This window comes from Mustela erminea, chromosome 2, assembly GCF_009829155.1.
Source record: "Mustela erminea isolate mMusErm1 chromosome 2, mMusErm1.Pri, whole genome shotgun sequence".
Lineage (NCBI taxonomy): Eukaryota > Metazoa > Chordata > Mammalia > Carnivora > Mustelidae > Mustela > Mustela erminea.
The window spans coordinates 17683949-17705215 of NC_045615.1; the positions used below are offsets into that span (position 1 = coordinate 17683949).

Here is a 21267-nt window from a genome sequence, read left to right on the forward strand (position 1 = left end):
TGGGGCGCCTGGGTGGCTCAGTGGTTTAAGCCACTGCCTTCGGCTCAGGTCGTAATCTCGGAGTCCTGGGATCGAGCCCCACATTGGGCTCTCCACTCAGCAGTGAGCCTGCTTCCTCCTCTCTCTCTGCCTGCCTCTCTGCCTGCTTGTGATCTCTCTGTCAAATAAATAAATAAATAAAATTTAAAAAAGAAATAAAAAAAATAAAAAGGTTGTTTAGTTCTTTTTTCTTTTCTTTTTATTTATTTGAGAGAGAGAGCACACATGAGTGGGGAGGGGCAGAGGGAGAGAATCCTCAAGCTAAGCAAGAGCCCCACGTGGGGCTCAATCCTAGGACCCTGAGATTGTGACCTGAGCTGAAATCAAGAGTTGGATGCTCAACTGACTGAGGTATCCAGATATCCCAAGTTCTGACACCTTCCTTAGTTTTCTTATCCATGAAATGAGGAGATTAAATTCTGAAGTCCTTATATCTATACTTTTTGAGTCATGTCTCATGATACTTTTTTTAATCATCAGGTTTTTGAACCCTATTATTTATTTTAAGAAATTCTTAGCCAAGATGTAGGCACTAATTTCTTTGCCAATGTGATGGACAACTTAGCAGTTTATTGAACCACAGGCTTGAGAGAGTCTAGTAATTTATAATGGTCCATAGCTTCAATTTTCAGGGAGAACTAGATCCCACACCTCTGTAAAAATTGTGTACCTCATTAGGATTATAAAATAGATATATCTACTTTTGAATATTTACAGAGTTGGCAAGTAGAGAATGATTATTATGAAGAGGTTTTGACTTTACGGAGGGACGTAACTACTGAATTCTTTTCAGTAGTGAGTTTTGGTGCAAGGAAAGTAGAATAGGATTTGCAGAACCTTAGTTTATGTGCATTGAAATACGTAATTGTTTACATTTACAATGCATAGTTCTCTGTGCTGGGCATAGGGCATACCAAATACGCCTTCTGTTCCCCAACTGAGAATTTCCTATGGCTTGAGAGGCCTTTCTGCTTTTATGTTGGAATATTACAGACCTTTCTTCCCTCACCCTTCATGTTGCTCCTAATTGTTCAGGCAGCATTTGTTTCTGAAGTGATTAGCTCAATTATGGGAGATCATCTCTGGTTGTTGGATGAGTTGCCCAGTTAGGAGATGAACCTGTGACTGGGGAGGGTAGGATGCTTTCTGTAGTGGCAGGAACGCGGAACAGTTTTAGGCTCACTTGCCAGCCCTACCTCTCACTAGCATTAAGCAAGACACTTAACCCTTCAGAATCTGTTTTTCATTAGTAAAAATGGGAATAATAATGACAGTAATAATAATGATAATAATGTTGATATGACATGGTAGATGAGAACATTTATCCTTTCTGAAGAAGCTGGCATAAAGTAGACACGTTGCCTTTCCCCTCCAATCTAGGGAGCAGCCTGAAAGCAGGAACAAAATTGTCACCCTGGGAGTAACAGTTTCTGAGGCCTCTGTGAGGTATAGGCAAGGAGAGCTGCTGGTACTAGCCTTGTGGGTGGGATAGTCTCATGTGGTGATGAAGCCCTCAACCTCCAGAGCCAGAAAGCCTGGGTTCTACTGTGCTAGCTTTGTGATCTTGGAAAAGTCACATACCTGTTTAGCATCTCAGTTGCTTGATCTGTAAACTGAGGTTAATAGCACTTATCTCATCAGGTTGTTGGGAGAGCCCCTATGTTAATCTCTGTACACTGCTCAGAATGGTCCCAGGCACATGACAAGTCTGTGTTTACTGCAGTCTGTTGCAATGAAAATCTTTGAGTTTAATGCAAACTTTAAAAACATTGTGTGGAATGATGACAGGCTTTATGAGGATAGCTGGTATTTTCTCCTGAGGAGTCTGTTATTTCTGAACGGCGCTAAGCCAGTTTCTTCAGCAGGAGATAAATTGGCTCTTAGAAGTCTGCATCAGCTTTCATCTCTTTCTCTCTCCCTGCATGTCCACTCTGTACAGCTTTTGTTATTAATGTGGAGCAGTTGAAGTCACTGACTTGGGTGCAGGCCAGGCCAATGTTAGTGGGCATATATTACTTTCCGAGGCTCTGGCAGGAGCTGGATGATGGAAGTCAGAGGTACGGGGAAGCTGTCCTTTTAGGCAGCCCACAGAGAAGGTGTGTTTGCTGTCTCTGTCATGTTGATGCTGATAGATCAGAATCTTATTTAGTATCTTAGTAATGTTTTTTTCTTTTACTCTACAGCCTATCTCTTTGAGCTGTCATTTTGCTTGTTCTCTGGTTAGAAAGACTAATGTTGTTTTGTTATGTATCTTTCTCCATTGTTGTGTCATTGTTGAAAATCTCTTCAGTTAACTAAATATTTGTTTAAGGCAGGTAAAATTTCCCCATAAAGCTGTATATTTCTGTAGGATTATATATGTCCTACATAGGGTATATTTGATGTTTGGTGATTATACAGTCTATATTGTCTTTTTTTCCTCTAAATAAAATAATCCTGTGGGGAAAAGAAATACTCATTGAAATAGCAAGTGAAAGTGTGTTTTTTCTCAGTAATGGTGTCATTTGGGAACACATTTTTATCTTCTCTGCTTTTGTATTTGAGGCTTGGGAGACTGTGTTTTTTGTTTTAGAAAAGCAATGGAATTTTATCAGGCATTTTCCTGAAACTCCCTACCTTCACCTTTTCCTGAACTATTTCTTTCAAAGTCCTGTTTTCCTTTGTTAAGAGGCTCCGTCATTTTAGAAAATAAAGGGGTTTGGTTGGGTTAGGCCTTCTGGGGGATCTTGCTGGCTTTACAAAAGAGGCTGTTTGTCTGAGAAGCAGCGCTTGGAGGATCATATGACCATTAGTGTGAAACTTGGGGCAGTGATTTGTGAGCTTGAGCCTTTCAGGTTTTTTTGTTTTTCAATTTTCTCGTTATCAGCAGACAGAGAGATTGCCTCACACCCTGTTGTGCCTTGTGACGTAGGGGAGGAGATATATTTTCCGATTTTAGACTTTATCCTAACTAATGTTCCTAAATGGTGGGGGTTTTCTAAGGTTTCAGTTAACCCCCACTGTGAAATAGAACCTGATTTCTAGTTGATTTTAGCTACTGCTTAGTTGTGACATGCACGTATTTCTTTTTAATTTGACAGTTGTTTTCTCAAATTGAAAGCAGTAATTATGAATTAGAATTCCTGGAAATATTATTCTTCCGTAATGATATGTCACAGATGTTTGGGTGCTACACACACTCCTTGTTCCATTTTTAATGTTGATGTAGTAGTGGGGATGAAATGTGGAAAATAGCTGTGCGTTGTAATGAGTCCGGATCCTTTCCCCAGCGGCTCACTCCATATGTTATGGTACCCCTCTGTTCTTCCCGAAATGTCCAGTATTGGAACATCGAGACTTTAATATGTGATTTTCTGAGACTTTGTAGATTTGGCCATAAAATAACTTACCCTATTCTACAGACCACATTCTACGTCCTCACAAAACACCAGAGAAATCTGTGGCCTTTAGTGTCATGATATTCTTTCTAGTTCTTTTAAAAATGTATACTTTTATGGTCTGTTCTAGAAGATTTTGAGAATGCTGAGAAGAAAATAAAAACCACTTGCAGATTTACCACTCAGAGAAAAACTACTGTTAAAATGTTAAGGTATTTACTTCCAGACTAACTTTATATTTATATAGATACATAGTATTCTTTATAAGAATGTCTGTAAGCCTTTTAAGCCTTTTTGAAACCTGTTTTCTTGGGGTTTGTGGGTTTTGGTTTTGTTTTTTTGCATAGCAGTATATGTGATAACATTTTCCACATTCCAAAATATTTTTTTGGAAATATGATTTTCAATGGCTGTATGATTTGTCATCTATTTGGCTCTGGAAGTACTTAAAGATGTACCAAATTTAAAAGTCCACTTTGGGAGTGAGGTCTTACTTCCTATTTTAAAAATAATTGGCTTAGAAAGTAATTGAGAACATGTTAATTTTGTGCCTTTCCTCAAGATAGACAATCTATTCTTCATTACATTTCTGTAATAAAACATTTTCTTTAACTGCATAGTCCTTGGTATGGTAACAATTTTAATAATTAATTTTTAATTAGCCATTCATAGCTGATTAAACAAGTGAAGTTTTCAAATAAATAAACTTATTCTGTTAAAAAAATGCAACTAGTTTTGAAATAGTTCCTCCCTTCAAATTTGAAGAAATAAAGTTTTTGCAACTAAATTTTGGGTTCATCTCCCAGGAACAGTTGGTGCCATTGGCTGTGCTTTCATGTTGGGTGAACTCGACTTTCCTTAAGCCTCCAGGCTGTACAGAATAGGAAAGGCCATGTGGTCAGGGAAATGGAGCCAGATGGTCCCCGTGATGGGTGCCAAGCCCCCAGCAGAGACGGATGCTACACCTGGCAGAGTAGGGTCAACAGCAAATGTCGGTGGCATTGCTCACCCTTTCCTGGAGAGAAAAGAAAATCTTCCCCTCTGCTGGCATAGTTTGAAACTCCTCTGCAGGCTCCATTCAGCCCAATGTAGCAGGTGTCTGGGCAGCTAGTTTCTCATGGGCAATGGAGGAGGAGGTGGTGGCAGTAGCTAAGACCAAGTTGGCAGCCCCCATAGCTGTCTCATAAAATCCACATTCTGGCATTCTTAGAGCCTTTCAAGGGAATCTGGGTAAGTCATTAAACTTGTGCCATTTTGGTTTACTTGGCTCTTTAAGGGGAGTAATAATTAAACCAAATGGAGCTGTCATTCAGTGGATCTTAGTGGTGCTTTTCAGTTTGAAAATTGAAACCTGGAATCACAGAGCCATCTCTAAATATCACCCTAGAATTGACTACTGTGGCTTGTCCTTGACACAAGGGAGTTGATTTGTGGGAAAGTGTATGTTTGAGAGTCACATGTCCCCAAGTTTACATATCTGAGCAGTTACTTAGGAACAGTATGACTTTGGGCATATTTGTTAATGTCTATGAACCTCATCTGTAAACATGATCATAATAATAACTCCTTTCAAGATAAGTGGGAGCTTGTATAAGTGCATGCCACAGAATAAGCTTTCACTTGATATTAGTTCCTGTGATGATGACAGATTCATGCAGGGTCATCTCACCAATGTGTGGGTTTGTAATCATTCCATAGCCCTGCAACAAAGACATTTTCCCTTCAGAATACAGTCTCATACATTTGAGCTAAACCGAAAAATGCAAAGCTTTATAAAAAGATGTACCAGAATATGGTGACTTAACGGGCTAAGAGGTTTGGGGGGCTTTTTCCTTCTCATTCTGTCTTAGAATAGTCCACATGGTCGTCCATGCTGGTCCAGGGACTACTTATGGTACTTCACTAGGCAGATCCCTTCCGCCTTGTTTCTCTGCCATCCCCATCTTCACAGTCAAAGATGACTCACCATGATCTCTTTTCAGCCCAAGAGAAGGGGGCTAGTCAAGAAGTTCTACGGATCATTTTCGCTCATATTCTATTAGCCACAACTGAGTCACATGACCATAGCACGCTGTAAAGGAGACTGGAAAACATCGTGTTTATTAGCAAGTCAGCCACTCTGTGAAAGCTTCTCTTACTCTACAATAGGGGTCAGCAGACAGTAATCCGAGTGTCATATCAGCTAGCCACTGTCATTGTAAATAAAATGATACTGGAACACAGCCGCTCCCATTTGTTTATGAATTGTTTGTGGCTGCTTTCACACTGCACTGGAAGAGGTAAATAGTTGTGCCAGATACCATATTCCCTGCAAAGCCTAAGGAAGTTATTATCTGGCCCTTTATAGACGAAGTTTCCTGGCTTATTATCAAAAAAGGGTGCTATTGAGCGTTCTATCACAGCCACTGACTCAGGAAACAGGTAAGCCCTGGCACACTACCCCAGCAAACTGCTCATTCCCAGGCAGTCCCAAGGGGGCTGGACAGATTGAAAGTGTGGCATCTGGCTGGGTTTGCCAACACTTTTGCTGAACAAACTTGGATAAATTTTTTAGCAAGAAAAGCCAATAACTCAAAAGATGAGGGTTCGGAAAAGAGTAAGGAGAAATTTATTTCTGGTGCCGGCAGCCAGGAGTGGCAAGCTCAAGCTTTCATCGACTCTTCCTCCCGTAAGATGAACACCTAGAGTTTTATAGGAAGAGGTTCAGGGAAGGGACTGCATGGGGTGTGGTCTTCTAGGCATTCCATTGCTATCAGGGCTTTTCTGGACTGGTGGGATTGGAATGTTCCATCAATTGTCAGTGCTTCAAAAAGTGCCATAAGAAATAACTCTTGGGGTCTATAGCTGAGCAAGAGGGCTCGCTGACAAGAGGAAATGGGAGGAGCAACTGGTAGTCTCTACCATAGTAAGGGGGCTGGTAAGCAGGGTGAGTTACTGCCTTGGGCATTCAGAGTCAGGACTTGGTTCTTATGAAGACTAGTGATAATCAGTTGGTATGCAGCTCATCGTTGAAGAAGTAGTGTTTAAGGAACTATTAAAAGAGCCTCAGCATTAAGTGATTTTGTGGAGGTGAGGGGGGAGAATACAAAAGGTTGGTTACTGAAGTGAGATTTCATCTTTAGAGCATTATTGGGGCAACTGGGTGGCTCAGTCATTTAAGAATCTGCTTTCAGCTCAGGTCATGATCCCCAGGGTCCTGGGCCCAAGCCCCACGTTGGGGCAGGGAGAGGCCCCCAGGTGTGAAGACCAGAGAAGGCCTCAGGGGGAGGTGGCCTTAAAGCCCAAGCAGCAGCAGCAGGCCTGCAGGGGAGAAGACAGCACCTGCCTCACTCCCTGCCCAGCCTTTCCTGGACCCCGATGATTTCTCTTCTCAGCCTTGGCCAAAACCCCCAAGGAATATGGCTGACCTTGGTCCCTGCCATCACAAGGCATAGCCCTCAGACATGATGTGAAGCACCAGTTGGTCAGTGTTAACCGATGCTGTTTACAAACAGGGCCATCTACAAATTAATGCCCCTCCCTAAAAACTGCCACTTACTACCTGGAGGAACTTAGGTGTAAATGAAAATAGAGCTCTGATAATTGCATTCAAAATGAGTGCCACTTAAGATCTTAAAAACCCAGAGCCATTTTTAGCTAGTTTTTAGTGAAAGAACACTGTATTTTTTTAGTGTTTTCTTAAGACTTAAAGCAGTATTTGAATGCAGTCATATTTGGAAGTTTTAAACAGTTCCTTGGAAAGCCAAGGCTGAGCCAGAAGTCAGACAGCGCCTTTGTGAGGCATAAGGAAGAGCATGTGTGCGGAACTCCCTGAGTGCAGGAGATGGGTCACCTGCAGGAAAGCCAAGTAGGCCACCCCCAGTGGAGGATTTTCTCAGCCTTCCTGCTAGAGGCGTACGTGACCACATGGAAGATCCCACTAAAATCACCCCTGTAATACTCACAGAAAGTAGTATTTTCACAGGTTTGTCTTTCCACAGTTGGCAATCCAATGTAAAAGAGCTTTTATTTTTATAGAAATGATTGGCAACTCTCTTTTCTTCTTCTGTCTTTTTAACCAGACCTAGAATGAGGAGAGCAATCTAAATAATGAAATACTTGCTTATGCTGGCAAAGAACTCACGTTGTTCACTCATCTCCTGTTAATTAAAACCTAGTGAGGTTGGCGACCATGTTGGGAAGCAGATGGGTAAGGATGGATTTTCAGTGTGTCTTCAGACCTTGTGAAGGATGGGGAGGAAGGATACCACCTAGACAAAGTGGCAAGGCTTCCTCCGCGAGTACAGGAGAGGGCACTGGAAGCATACATGCACAGTACTCTCAGCTTTCTGGTGGAGGCAGCGTACAGGCTCTGCACTTTGCAGTTACTAGAAGGTAAGACAGTTTATTCCGGAATTTTCCTACCAGCTTAAGTTAAGGTAAGAAACTGTTACCGTTATGAGAAGGTCCCAAAGTTTACCTCCGTCTTCCAGGATTCTGCTTTTACTGTTCTGTGTCCAGTGTCTGGTGCAGACTCGACAAACAGTATGTGTTCAGTGCATATTTATTGAATTAATAAATAAACGGGCTCTGGCACTTAATTGTAAGAGCTTTCTAGAAGATTAAATGGATTCTTAGGAAAAATGATTTCTCTAAAGAGGAGAAATTTAAAGACAAAGTCCCCCTTGTCCCTCTCCCCTTTTACACCTCTCCAATACTTGCATCCTTGGTAACTCTCCTGGTTTTCGTCTAATAAGTTTGGGAGGAGTAAAGGTTGAAGGTGTGTGGCCTCATATTACTGAAAGGAAAACCCCAGTGTTGTGTAAGCATATCATGGGCCCTTTCATAACAAACACAGTATTAAACACAGCCAAAAAGATTTTGTTTTGATCTAATCCTGTGACTCAACAGCACTGAACTGAGGTGCAGATCTGTGCTTTCTGTGTAACATGATACAATTTTGGAAATAGAGTAAAAAGTTTCAACCGGTAGGCTTTTTCAGCTTGCCTGCTGTGTGAATCCTTTGAAGTTTGGGGGTTTTATATAAATTTAGAGACTCAATATAGTAAATTAAAGGCATTTATGAACAAGCCAAATATAAATTATATTCCTTAATTTTGAGCTCATAATATTTAAACTCTTGGTATGTAAGAGATAACAGAAGAAGGATCTCAGTCAGAGTGAGATACTGGCACAGTGATTAGCAGTTTCTTTTTGAGAAATACAGTTGGGCATCTGAACTTTGCATCATACGGATGTGCAGTTGACCACTCCACTGTCCTTCCTGCTCTTTGCCCTTGGAAAAGACACTCAGCCCTCTGAGTCTGTATTTCTTCAGGAAAATAGGAATAATAACAGTACTTTGCTCAGAGGCTCATTAATGAGATAATTCATGTAAAGCATTCACAGAGTATTTGCACCAATTGTGGTGAAGCCTATGCTACTGGAACAAAGAGACCCCGACATATAATAAATTAAAGAAGATAAGTCCTGATTTATTGCTCACATAACCAGGTAAGCCTTCCAGGCTCTTTGCCAGGCAGTCATCCTCCTTGTAGAAGTGCAGGGAGCCAGGTTCTTTATGCCTTGCTACTCCATTGCCCCCCGTGTCACAGAGTCCATCTCCATGGTTAGGGCATGGTCCTGGGCACGTTTTGTGTCCCAGTTTGAAGTTGGTAAGGGAGAAGGGTGTGGGGGAATGTGGAGACATCATGCTCAGTGCATTTAAGCCCAGACTCAGAAATGGTACACATTCTTGCCATTCACTGCCCCGGGGAGAGTTGTCGCCTGGTCACATCCAGTGGGAGGGGGAGGCTGAGAAGCGTCCTTTCTAGCCAGACAGCCCTGTACCCAGTTAAAACTCATTTGCTATGCAAGAATAGAAGGGCAGCTTTGGGTGAGCAACTCAGAGTCTGCATCACAGTGCTTAATAAATGCAGCCATTGTTTATTTACTAAAAAATAACATTTTAGGGAAGGGTTTAAATATTCCTGTCCAAGCGGGGAGAGGGATCAAAGACCTGCTGCAGCAGGATTTTTTGTCCCATAAGATGTTTGTTCCTTTGGGGTAGGGGGTCCTTTAAGTATTTAACTTCAAATCACAGTATAAGCTTTGAGGGTGAATCACAAGGCCTTGAGGGTAGAAAGGGTGGATTAAAAAGCAAAAGGGGAGGAACTGTGATAAAGGAGTGAATGCTGATTTACCTGTGCTCCTCCTTCCTCTCTACCGGCCAGCCACTAGGAAAAAGGCCTGATGTGTAAATTAAAGTTAACCCTTTATCTGACCTGGCAAGGACAAAGTACACCAGCTTCTAAAGAAACTTTTTTTAGGAGCAAGGTAGTTATTTCAAAGCACAGGAAAAGAGGACAGGGAAAAGGGGACTTGCACAGCCCATCCTTGATTTTTCTCTTCAATAGGTATACTTTGTACTGTGTTAGCAAACACCTACATAAATACTCACTGAAATTATCTCTGACTTGTTACTGTTGTCAAAGAAAAAGCAAAGGTAAAATGCACAAGTTCCTGCATTTAGTAGAAAGTGCTTCAGGTAAAAATTAACTATTAAGTAAGCAACTTTTCTCAACAGAAGAAATGTACAAATTCTTAAGGACAGCCAAGTTAGGGGGAAAGATCTAGTATAACAGCAAATGTTTTTAAACCCCTATAAATGGGACCTCCTCCAGTTAATGTATTTGTGTATATTTAGCAATTGCTAAGAAACAATTAGAAGGAATGAAATCATGTCCTGAGTTGCTGCATAGTATATATTTTTTAATCTGCAGTTTTAGCCTTGCTGGGTAACTTGCTTTGGACTCTTGTCTGCAAGTAATGCTTATATGTTTGACAACAGGGTCATTCATCTTAAAGAGCAGGCGTCTGTTTTTGTTTTTGTAAGTAACTCATTGCCTAACTGCTAAAAATAGTTTCAGTCATTTTAAACAGATGGTCCAAAGCTGATAGGAAAGAAAGAAGTGAATCTGTTTTTCAGTTTTTGTTTTCCCCCCACAAAAATGGCAAAAATAATTAACAGTAATACTGTGAACCATATTTTATCTAAATGTTTACCACTAAGGAATAAGTTTTGTAGGAGGTGGGATTTGTAGATTTACCTGTTTGACTTGGTAGAGTCAAAAGCCAAAATAAAGTGCTTAAATTCTTTCTTTCTGATTGCATTTATCAAAATGATTACTTCATTGTTGAAATAGAGCTTTTGCTTTGCCCTTTTTTTTTAAAGAAAAGCTGTGGTAAAATGTTTGGGGACTAAGAAAACATGTACAAAATTCTGAAATCTTAAGAGAGTGGTAAGTGGTAATGACATGTTAGTATTTCATGTGAGTGGGACGTTGTCAGAGGACCCTGGAGAAATAGCAGTTGATGAAGTTTATATCCTTATGATATCCAAGTTCTTCAGGGTCTTGAACTAATAGTTGATTAGCTACTCTTCTTTAGTTTCTGACATTGAAGATAATGAGTCTTTTGATAATGCAACAATGAATTTGTATTTATGAGGGACTTCGGGAAAAGAAGAAATTTCCTTAACATAAAGATGTTGTTCTTAACATGGATGAACAGATTATAATAGTTTTGCCCAGCAGATAAAGTAAGGAAGAGAACCATCCAGAGTTTTCTACTTGTGAACTACTAGGGTTGTTGAACTCAGATTTTTGTTTTTCATTAATTCTCACTAGGGATAATTGTACCTGGCTCATATGTCCTTGTGTTTATCCACAAACCACGTGCAATCCTTTGATTTTGAGGTTTGCATTTTCTTTACCTTTACTGTTTCAGTGGCAGCCCACAATTGATAGCTCTTGTGAATTCATGGGCTGTGGATTGTAAGCTACCTATCTGGAATCTTTCACCTTTGCCTCTGTCCAAATTCGTCTAAATAAAAAGTAGTAGACTGGTTCACAGAAAATAATAAAATCATAGCCCAGGAGTCAGTATTCTACAGCCTGTAGCCCTGATTATGTGTGAGAGGTTTTTTACATTTTTGGAAGATTGTTTAAAGAGAGGAAGAAGCAAAGAACAATTAGAGGCCACATAGAGCCTGCAAGGTCTACAATATTTACTAGCTGGGCCTTTACAAAAATGTTTGCTGCCCCCTGTCATAGACAGGTAGTATAACAGTGGTTAAGGATTTGGGCTCTGGGGCCAGGCTGCACTGGTTCAAGTTCTAAACCTTACTACTTCTAGTATGACCTGGGGCAAGTGACTCAATCTCTCTGTGACTTGTTTTCTCATCTGTAAATGGGAATAATTACAGTGCATACCTCATAGGGTTATGGTGAGAACTGTGTTAATGTATAAAGTGCTTAAAACAATGCCTGGTATTCAGTATTCAATGAATGTTAATGATTATTATTACTGTAGTGGTGGTGGGAAGTCTTTAGAGATGATCAAAGTAGTGCTAGCTTTCCAGTGTTAAGCGTCCAGATTATTAAAGATCATTTTCTGTCCTCTGCATCAGGAATGAAGGGCCATTTTATTTTTAATAATGACTGCTTTGCTGAAAAAAGAAATCAAGATGACCTACACTCGGGATGCCTGGGTGGCTCAGTCAGTTAAGCATCTGTGGTCGGCTCAGGTTGTGATCCCAGGGTTCTGCGATTGAGTCCCACATTGGCCTCCCTGCTCAGGGGAAAGCTTGCTTCTCCCTCTGCCTGCTGCTCCCTCTGCTTGTGCTCTCTCTCTGACAAATAAATAAAAATTAAAAAAAAAAAAAAAGGATGACCTAAACTCAAATTAAAAAAAAAATGATTGAAAGCATAAAAATAATAAATATACCTGTTTTTAAGTTAAGAAAAGGACATTAAATATGACAGACACTTAAAAAAAAGCAAACAAATTCTTTGATGTGTATATGACAAAGTGTAAGAAGAAATAAAGTAGATGAGAGACTTGGAAGAGAGGATAATGGTTAAAAAGAGAAAGAAAAAGAAACAAGAATAAGAAAGGTGGTCAGCAGAAGAGGAGAAATGTTTCGATGAAAAGGAAGGCGGGGGTTTCTGCAGGATGGCCAGTGTTAACATTCCTACTTCCCTGGGGACCCCACTTTCATTGCTCCCATTTGAAGGAAAGTATGTCTCCTTTTGTTTGATTATGTTTCCTTTGCAGAAATAAATTTGCAGCATCAAGTCAAGTAATGCTTACTGAATACACACTGTATGTAAGATATGTTCCCTCAGGAAACCTGTCATATATAAAAAAAAAAATCATCATATTTTATATATTTATTTTTAGGTCCAGTAATTTTATTATCTTTAGACACTTGCCTTACCACCATACATCGTTTGTTGGGTTTTTGAATACTTTTCTTCGTCTTCTCTGATACCTCTTTATTCATTGCCTTGCTCTCTCTCAGGAAGGGTAAGAGCAAACTTTGTTATTTACAAAATGTGAAAACTGTTAAAAGAAACAGAAACAAACATTTAATGAAGGTTAATTCACTCTTTCTCTTTCCTTTTTTTCACTCGAGTTGTTTATTCTGTTTATGGGTATCAGACTAGAGAGAGAAGTGTTCCAGGGCTGGTATTTGATGATGTCAGGGGACTGAAGTAATGGCCTTGCATGGAGATTACACGTTGAAGCCACACATTGATTACCTCATCTTATTAGCTGATGGAGACCTTTGAGAAGACAAGATTGCAGAGCTTTCAAGCGTACTCCCAGGATCTGATCCTAAGAGCTTGATAATTTTCACTGCCCGGTGGGACTGTGTTAAGAGTAGTGGTGGCTTAGTGTACTAAATTACTTTCTGTGAGAGTGTCATAATAGTTCCACACACCCTTTGGATTATTGACATGAGGTTGGGACTTTCAGATCAACTTCAGTTTTCCTTTCTAGCAATTAGAGATTTCTCAAACCAGTTCTACTTGTTGGCTTGTTTTTGTCTTCCTCCACTAGAAATTGAGTTTGCTGAGATAGGTGAATTTTTGTTTCTTGAATTCTTAACCATTCCTCCAGTAGCCAGACAGTGGCACATATAGGTGCTCAATAAATACTTTTGGATAAATGAGCGAATGAGTAAATTGAGTATAGTTACTCATTATTCCACTGAAATATCCTCTCCAGACTTACATGGGGTTACCAGCTGATATCATTTTATATGTTTTTGTGCTAAGAAGAATATTTTTGATTTTGAATTAATTCTGTTCAACAGATACGCAGTTGTGTACATAAAAAGGAAATTGAACATGAAATCCATGTTTTTACAGGATAATATTATTGTAATTTAAATGATGAAGAGTAAGATTATTAGATGTATGTTAGCTAGGTAGTTAAGGCCTTTAGTTACAACTCAACCCAAAAAATGTTTAAAATATTATTGTTCCCTTTATTCTAAGAGAATAGCATAACGGATTTTTAAATTTTTAAAAAAATTTTTAATTTTTAAAACTGTTTTTTCAAATAAAAGTGAATTATGAAGCAGTAACCACCGTGCTGTGCTCTTTCCTGTAAGCATGCCTTCCATGTGCCCTTTCTCAGGATTTGGATGTGACAAATGAGGAATAAACCAAGGAAGAGGAAGATACTGCATGCAGGGGTTGGTGGACCCACCTTGGGGAAGCAGTGCAGGAATTTGCAGATGAAAGCCACACACCAGGCCCTTCAGCACCCAATCCTGGTGAAAGAGAAGGATGGGGAGGTGGCAGCGGGGATTCCAGCAGAGTGGAGGGGGCTGATAAGTGAAAGTTAATAAAGACAGTTGGTGAGGAGAACACAGAATCCATTAGACTTTGTCCACAGGAGCATTCTCCGTCCATAGGAGCGTTCTCTGTCATGTGGCCTGGGGTAGTGGCACTGACACAGGACAAGGATAGAGGCAAATGCAGCCCTAGCCCCAGCCTGGGACTGGAGGAAACAACACATCTGTTGTCATGATGGTATCGGTGCCCCTCATTAATTTTAACCTCTCAGACTCAACCTTAGAGTGCAAAAACACAGAAAAGTGGGATGGTTTTGGAGCACAATACCAGTGTATCAGCCTTGACAATGTAGAAGTGTATGTACAGCAGAGGACAATTAGGAAAGGGCAAGAAAGTTACCTTCTGTCTGCGTTGATAACGAAAACTAGGCATTAAGTGTGTGGCTTCAAGTTCTCTGGTTGAGGGACTGGAACTGGTGGTCTCTCTATTTTGGGAGGAAGAAGGAGAGAGGCAATGTGGGGAAAGTAAGCTGGCTGGCGAGGCTGGGTAGATAATGTAAAAGTAGTAAGTCTTATGTAAGCATAGTATTTGGAAATATGAGGTATCTTTTAGTGACCTGGTAAGAGACTTGAATTCAGCTCAGAAGATTCAAGTGCAGACTTTACTGAAGGACTAATGATGCTACAGGCTGGGTTTAGAAGAGTGGAGGGTCCTTGTACCTTTAGGGCTGGAGGGGCAGGGAAGGATAGAATAAATACTAATTTTAGTAACTGTGTATATATAAGACCCTTGAGTTCTGGAACAAGAAGAAACTATCCAGGGGCACTGTGCTTAAGAATTACGGAGCCACCAGCGGTTTAGGCCTCTGCCTTCGGCTCAGGTCATGGTCCCAGGGTCGTGGGATCGAGCCCCGAGTCAGGCTCTCTGCTAGGCAGGGAGCCTGCTTCCTCCTCTCTGCCTGCTTCTCTGACTTCTTGTGATCTCTGTCTGTCAGATAAATAAATAAAATCTTAAAAAAAAAAAAAGAATTACAGAGCCACCACTGGAAACAAGGAGTTAAAACCACTAGAGAAGAGAGTAAACACATTAGCCCCCTCCCCAAACACAGAGAAGGGCAGAGAATGATTAGGGTTGGAGCAGGGCGGAGCTGCTGGGGGGGTGGGCAGCTGTGGTTTAAACGGAGAATAACCAACCAGAGTAACTACCAAGACAAGCCAAAACCAGGACATGCTTTTCTTTAAAATAGAACTGGGGTGGGGGGTTGGTGCCTGGAATGGGGATTATTCTGTTGTCTGATACTGTAGGGTTGATGTTTAACCTCCTGGAGGTATGAATTTAATAGGACATTGTAATATAAATACTTTTATTTATATTATTACTATTTCATCTAACGTGCTGTGAGCTTGGTAGACAGGAGTGACTCAGACAGATAGTCTTATGCTTTTAAGTTGCTTATATGTAGTCTACTTGGAGAAAGAAAATGCCAAACAAACCAGAAGAGATGATAAATACGTTACAAGTTGTAATTAATGCTAAAGTTTAATTTCATAGCACACTAAAAAGTTAGTGTTGCTTGTATAAACTTAAGTCTTTACCAGTGATACTGCCCTAATTTTAAAAAAATGCAATTACTAGAGAGTGGAAACAGGTCTTCTTGAGTAGCTTATTTTGCCTTTTTTAACAATAAATACACAGCATACTGCAAATCAGATACACAAATTGAACAGCTGCTTCTTCATTGTTTTGTTCCTTTGTTACTCATTTTAATGAATAATTCGAGCAGACTTCAAAACATTAAATTAGATGTATAAGCATGCTTTAAGAATTGTATCATAATGTCACTATATTTAAAACTTAGTAGTGATATCATTGCCTAAATACAGTAAGTTTTTAAAGTCAATTATTTTAGCTGCTTTACCCTCTATAAATAATCTGGGAGTAAAATAGAGAAGAGGAAAAATTAACCCGTGGATCCATGTCCAAGTACAGAGACTTGGGGAAATTACCCTCCCTGCCACCTTCCTGCTTCCTGACATATGAACCTTAATGATTTGAATAAGTCTTTTGGGGGTCCTTGGTTGGAATTTGCCTTTTCCTGCTTTTCTAGGAGAGATCTGGGCAACAATGGAGAAATTGGGGAAAGCATTAAAAGCATAGGAGTTTTATCCGGTCTTCCTTGATACTTCCTGTCTCTGAGGGTGTTGTCTAAAGGGGAAAGATAAATGAACCAGGAAGATGGATGTCAGCTGTCTCCTCATTCCTCTCGCCTTTCAGAGCATTCATGGCCGTCTGAGAACAGAAAAACTTTAAGGCCTGTATTCCTATCCCCAGCATTTGCTTGTTAAAATAAACCTTTGAACATTTTATCTTTCCTAATTTAGGCTACTCTGTTTCCTTCATGAAAAAGCTGGCCAGAGTGTTTTAAGCTGATAGTGCATCCCTATAAAATATAGTCATAAATCACTGGAAACTTGCTACTTTTAGAACCTGCCAGAATTATCATACTAATGCATTTCTTCAAAGGTTGTTAAAAATGGTAATTAAGTAAACTCCGTTTGTTTTTGTGCCCTTATGCATCTCAGAATGTTTTTGGTACGGATTCTCTCGTTTGATTTTGATACGGTTCTAGGAAACAGGATTCCTACTAATACAGGAGGAGTTTTATATGTTCAGTTTCTTCAGTATGGGAGAAAATCTAGAATTGCCTCTCTAGATATAATTTTGTTTTTCATAATCATGGTTTACACATTCTTACTGCTTTAGAAATTAAGAAATGGAACCACAAGATCACTATAGCCCGGAAACTAGGTCTAATGTTTGCATCTCCCCTTCAGGGATCATTTTCTGGTGTTTTCTTCAAGGAGTATAGTTTGTATAACCCTGGCTGGTTGTCTTGCAAATGTGTGTCCGCAGTCACAGGGGTAGAGGGGCGTGCCACATGACGGCTTATTTATGTCTGTCATCTTCATGTTTAAAGAGCTGTACATGTTAGTGCAGAACTCTGGTATAAAATGGACAGACAGGTTAGAGGAGAATCTGCTTTTGCCCATGATGAGATCATAACCAAAACCCACACTCCTCTCTAGACGGAAAGATCCCCATGGAGATAAGCATGCTTTTTGAGAGGAGTCACTCAGCCACGCCATCACTGAACCATGGTCTCTTTCTTTCACTTTACCTGTTCCTTGACTTGAAGTACTGGGGGCATAAATCTGTAATTTTCTAGAATCTTTGTTTTTGGAAATGACTTTGTTTTAGCTATTCATGTCTGAGACACCTGCAAACCAAAAGTAGTGGCCAGACCATGTCACCTTAGAAACTGGCAGTTAGTAAGTTGTGTGTCCTCTTAAATATTGAGAAAGCCATATACTACCTCGATTCAATTTAGAGATGCAGACTCTTCCTTAAAAGGCAATGACCACAAGTCCAAAGGTGCTCAAGGAAATAGTGAACCTACCTAGGTTGATAAAAGAGTGTTGTCTTTAGAACATAGCGTTTAATAGGAATTCGTAAGTTAATTTGCTGTTCTCAAGTAACTGATTTGTAGAAGTCCAAAGTAGTGCTTGGTACTTTGTTTTGTTTTGTTCTGTTCTGTACTGTTTGTTTTTCATTTTTGTCCTGTCTGCCTTTTTTATGTTTTCTCTGCTCACGGGGACTCCACTAGGGGGCAGACGAAAGAATGGAGAAGAAACCCATCCCAGTGCACTGCATTCATATAACCTTAAGTCCTGTGTTTGCTACTCCTTCTGGATGCCTTGGGGGAAAGTTTTTCTATTTAGTTGTATTTCATATAGTGGGATTACAGTGGTTTTTTTTGTATACTTGTTTCTACATTTAAAGTGTAAACATATTTATACAAGTTTAATGATAATTTTTATATCAACTCATTGTCATAGTGTTTGTTTTGCTTTTTATAGGATGTTTCCACTATCAAACCACTTAATTATCTTTTGATGACCTTCATGATCATCTCTCTGCAGTTCACCTTATACATGAAGACTTTCACTCATTTATTCAGTCCTCACACTTTCAAGTTCCTCCTTTTTGTCAGGCATTCTGTGTATTGGGTTTGAGAACAGAGCTGTGAAAAGGTAGATCTAGGAGACTGAGAATAAACAAATGGTGAGTTATGGTTGCCCTCTAGTCTGTTTGAGGAAAGAACTGGGATTAGAGGAACCAGAAGAGCTTCTTAATGGCTACATTGCTGGACAATTTTTATTTCTGGTTATTTTCTTTTTTCAAAGTGCTTGTGAAAATTAGAATGCCATATGGGTTTGGAGTGGGGGCTTCAGTTGTTAAATGAGACCGTAAGCCCTTCCTCTTAATCTGAGCCATGTCAGGAAGACAGCTAAAGATTGTTTTTTATTCTGTTTTTTATTTATTCTGTTTTTTAATTCTTCCTTTGTCTTTGCTCCACCAAGAATTACATCTTAGTTACCAAAAATCCAAAAAGTCGTTTACTTCAGCCAGCCTAGGGCTACATAATCTGAATCTTTAAATGAAAATCTCTTTGCTCTGCCTTGTCATGGTCAGTTAATTTAACAAAATACAGAAGGGCGCTTTTGTTTTTATTTCATTTTTAAAGCTAGTCAGATGTTTATGAGAGATACTTTGTTTCTAATCAAATTTCCCTCTGTTTTGGGAACAAACTATCTTTTGTTCATTGTAGACAATCTATAAATAGATTCCAAATCTTTTAATTTTTAAGGAATAAACATTTAAATGGGTAAGAAGTAGAGGTGTTTATTTCAAGAATGTCTTCAGGTTATAATGCCTAACACAAGTGAAGTATCAAAATATCTTTTGGGTGAAATACTTCATCTATTAGATATAATAAAGCATTCTGTACAGTATGAGAAAGCAGTTATTGGTAAAATAAGTGGTAGCATTTCTGCTGAGGATTATACATACTTGTTTTAGTTATTATTTGCTTATAGCATGACTATCATGCTGTAGCAAATTGGACAGGATCTGATAGGACATTCTTTGAGTTCATAATTAAATATCTTAATTACTAGACTGGGATGCTTTGCTAAGAAAGCCCACCATAAATAAGTGTCCTGTGTTTTTAGTCACTAAATATATTTTCTTTATTGGGTTTCAGAAGACATTTTAGTGAGGGCTTCATCTTTATTTTCCATAATTCTAGCATGGTAAACAAGACTTGGGGAAAGTCACAATAAGTAAAATATTAGTGAATTAAAATTTTAAACCTGAGGGCTTTAAACCTCTGAAAGTTTTAAGCATAGCTCATGAAACCAAAGATACATTCATCTCATTTAAAAATTTAGCTGCTTAAGAAGTACGTATGAATAGGGGCGCCTGATTGGCTCAGTGGGTTAAAGCCTCTGCCCTCAGCTCAGGTCATGGTTCCAGGGTTCTGGGATCGAGCCCTGCATAGGGCTCTCGGCTCAGCAGGGAGCCTGCTTCCCTTCCTCTCTCTCTGCCTGCCTCTCTGCCTACTTGTGATCTCTGTCTGTCAAGTAAATAAATAAAATCTGAAAAAAAAAAAAAAGTACATATGAATTAAAAACTAAGATGAAAATATGGGGAAATTTTTTTTATGTCAATGGGATATATAACTCTCCCTAATTATTCAGTTGAATTTGTTGTTGGTTGTAGTTTATTAATAATAAAGTCATTAAGAAACTACCCATACAACTTACATGATTTTATTCTGGAGAACACTTTACTTCGAAATTGGATAACCTTCAGAAATACAGATCCCACCATGTGCTTTAAACTAAGAGGTACAGTCACATGGACATTTATGACATAAAAGTGTAGGGCTAAGCCTTTGCTGCAGGTTTTTCTTTCTCTTATTTTTAAAATAGCTGCTTCATTTTAAAGATGGCTTAGAATTAAAGGCAGAGGATAAAATTTAAATAAATTCTATTCAAAAATTAATATAAAAAATCATTTTACATAACATAGAGAACAAATGGACTTTTTCCCCCTACACGTGTAAAATGCTCCTTTGAATCTTGAATAGTCTTAGTATTACTGACCCACACCCCTGTCCCCTGACAATCCCAGTGGTTTAGTTGGAAAATTTTCCATGTGTTTGACTTACTTTTTTTTATTCTAAATTTTTAATTGAAGTATAGTTGGCTTACAGTATTAAAGTAACTTCAGGTATACAGCATAGTGATTTAAGAATTACATGTATTACAAAATGCTCACTAAATACGTGTATACAGTATTATTAACTATATTCCCCATGTTGCTCTTTTCCTCCCCATGACTTATTTATTTTTAACTGCAAGTTTGTGCTTCTTAATCCCCTTCACCCATTTGGCCCATCCGCCCCCCTACCCATTGGCAACCACCAGCTTGTTCTCTGTATTTATGAGTCTCTTTTCTCTTTGTTATTACTGTTGTTGTTGTTGTTTATTTGTTGTTTTCAGATTTCACATATAAGTGAAATCTTGGTATCTGTCTATCTCTGTGTGGCTTATTTCACTCAGTGTAATACTCTTTAGGTTCATCCATGTGTTCACAAATGGCAAGATCTTATCCTTTTTTATGGCTAAGAAGTATTCCGTGTGTGTGTGTTTGTATATGTGTGTGTATACCACATCTTCTTTATCCACTCACCTGTCCATGGATAGTTGGGTTATTTCCTTATTTTGACCATTGTAAATCATGCTGCAGTAAATGTAGGGATGCATAAATCTTTCCCAATTAGTGTTTTCATTGATTTCAGGTAAAACCCCAACAATGAAATTATTGGATCATACGGTACTTCTGTTTTTAGTTTTTTTGAAGAACCTCCATACTGTTTTCCACAGTGGCTGCACCAATTTGTCTTCCCACCAACAGTGCATAAGGGTTCAGTTTTCTCCACATCCTTGCCAATACTTGTTTCTTGTATTTTTAATAATAGCCATTCTGATTGGTGTGAGGTATTATCTATGTCATTGTGGCTTTGATGTGCATTTCCCTAAAGATTAGTGATTTAGAATTATCTCAGTTTTTAGGAATAGAATAAAAATTAAAACTGATACTATCAACATGCCTGCATTCATGTAGCAGCTTGGATAGGGGGACTTTTCCATATGTGGGTATGTTCTGCTACACTTCCTGTCTACATATATCTATTGCAGCAGCATCTACAGTCTCAGGAATGAGGAAGGGGTAAGAGATGGGATTGGAGAATAGATAGGTTGAGTGGAAAAATACAGACAGGATATCCTCTTTCAGAAGGTCACGTCCCACCATCA

At 39.2% G+C, this 21267-nt stretch overlaps 1 protein-coding gene across 5 annotated transcripts in view; it reads left to right on the forward strand.

The window, feature by feature from the left end:
• Positions 1-21267, forward strand: part of GAB1 (GRB2 associated binding protein 1) — a 125133-nt gene that overhangs the window by 42702 nt on the left and 61164 nt on the right. The window contains exon 1 of one of the 5 annotated variants that reach the window (XM_032332383.1): positions 400-2135. The exons of the other annotated variants lie outside the window; for them this stretch is intronic. The gene's annotated coding sequence lies outside the window, so the exon portion shown is untranslated. Of the gene's footprint in view, positions 1-399; positions 2136-21267 lie in introns of those variants that run through there. 5 annotated transcript variants of the gene reach the window in all.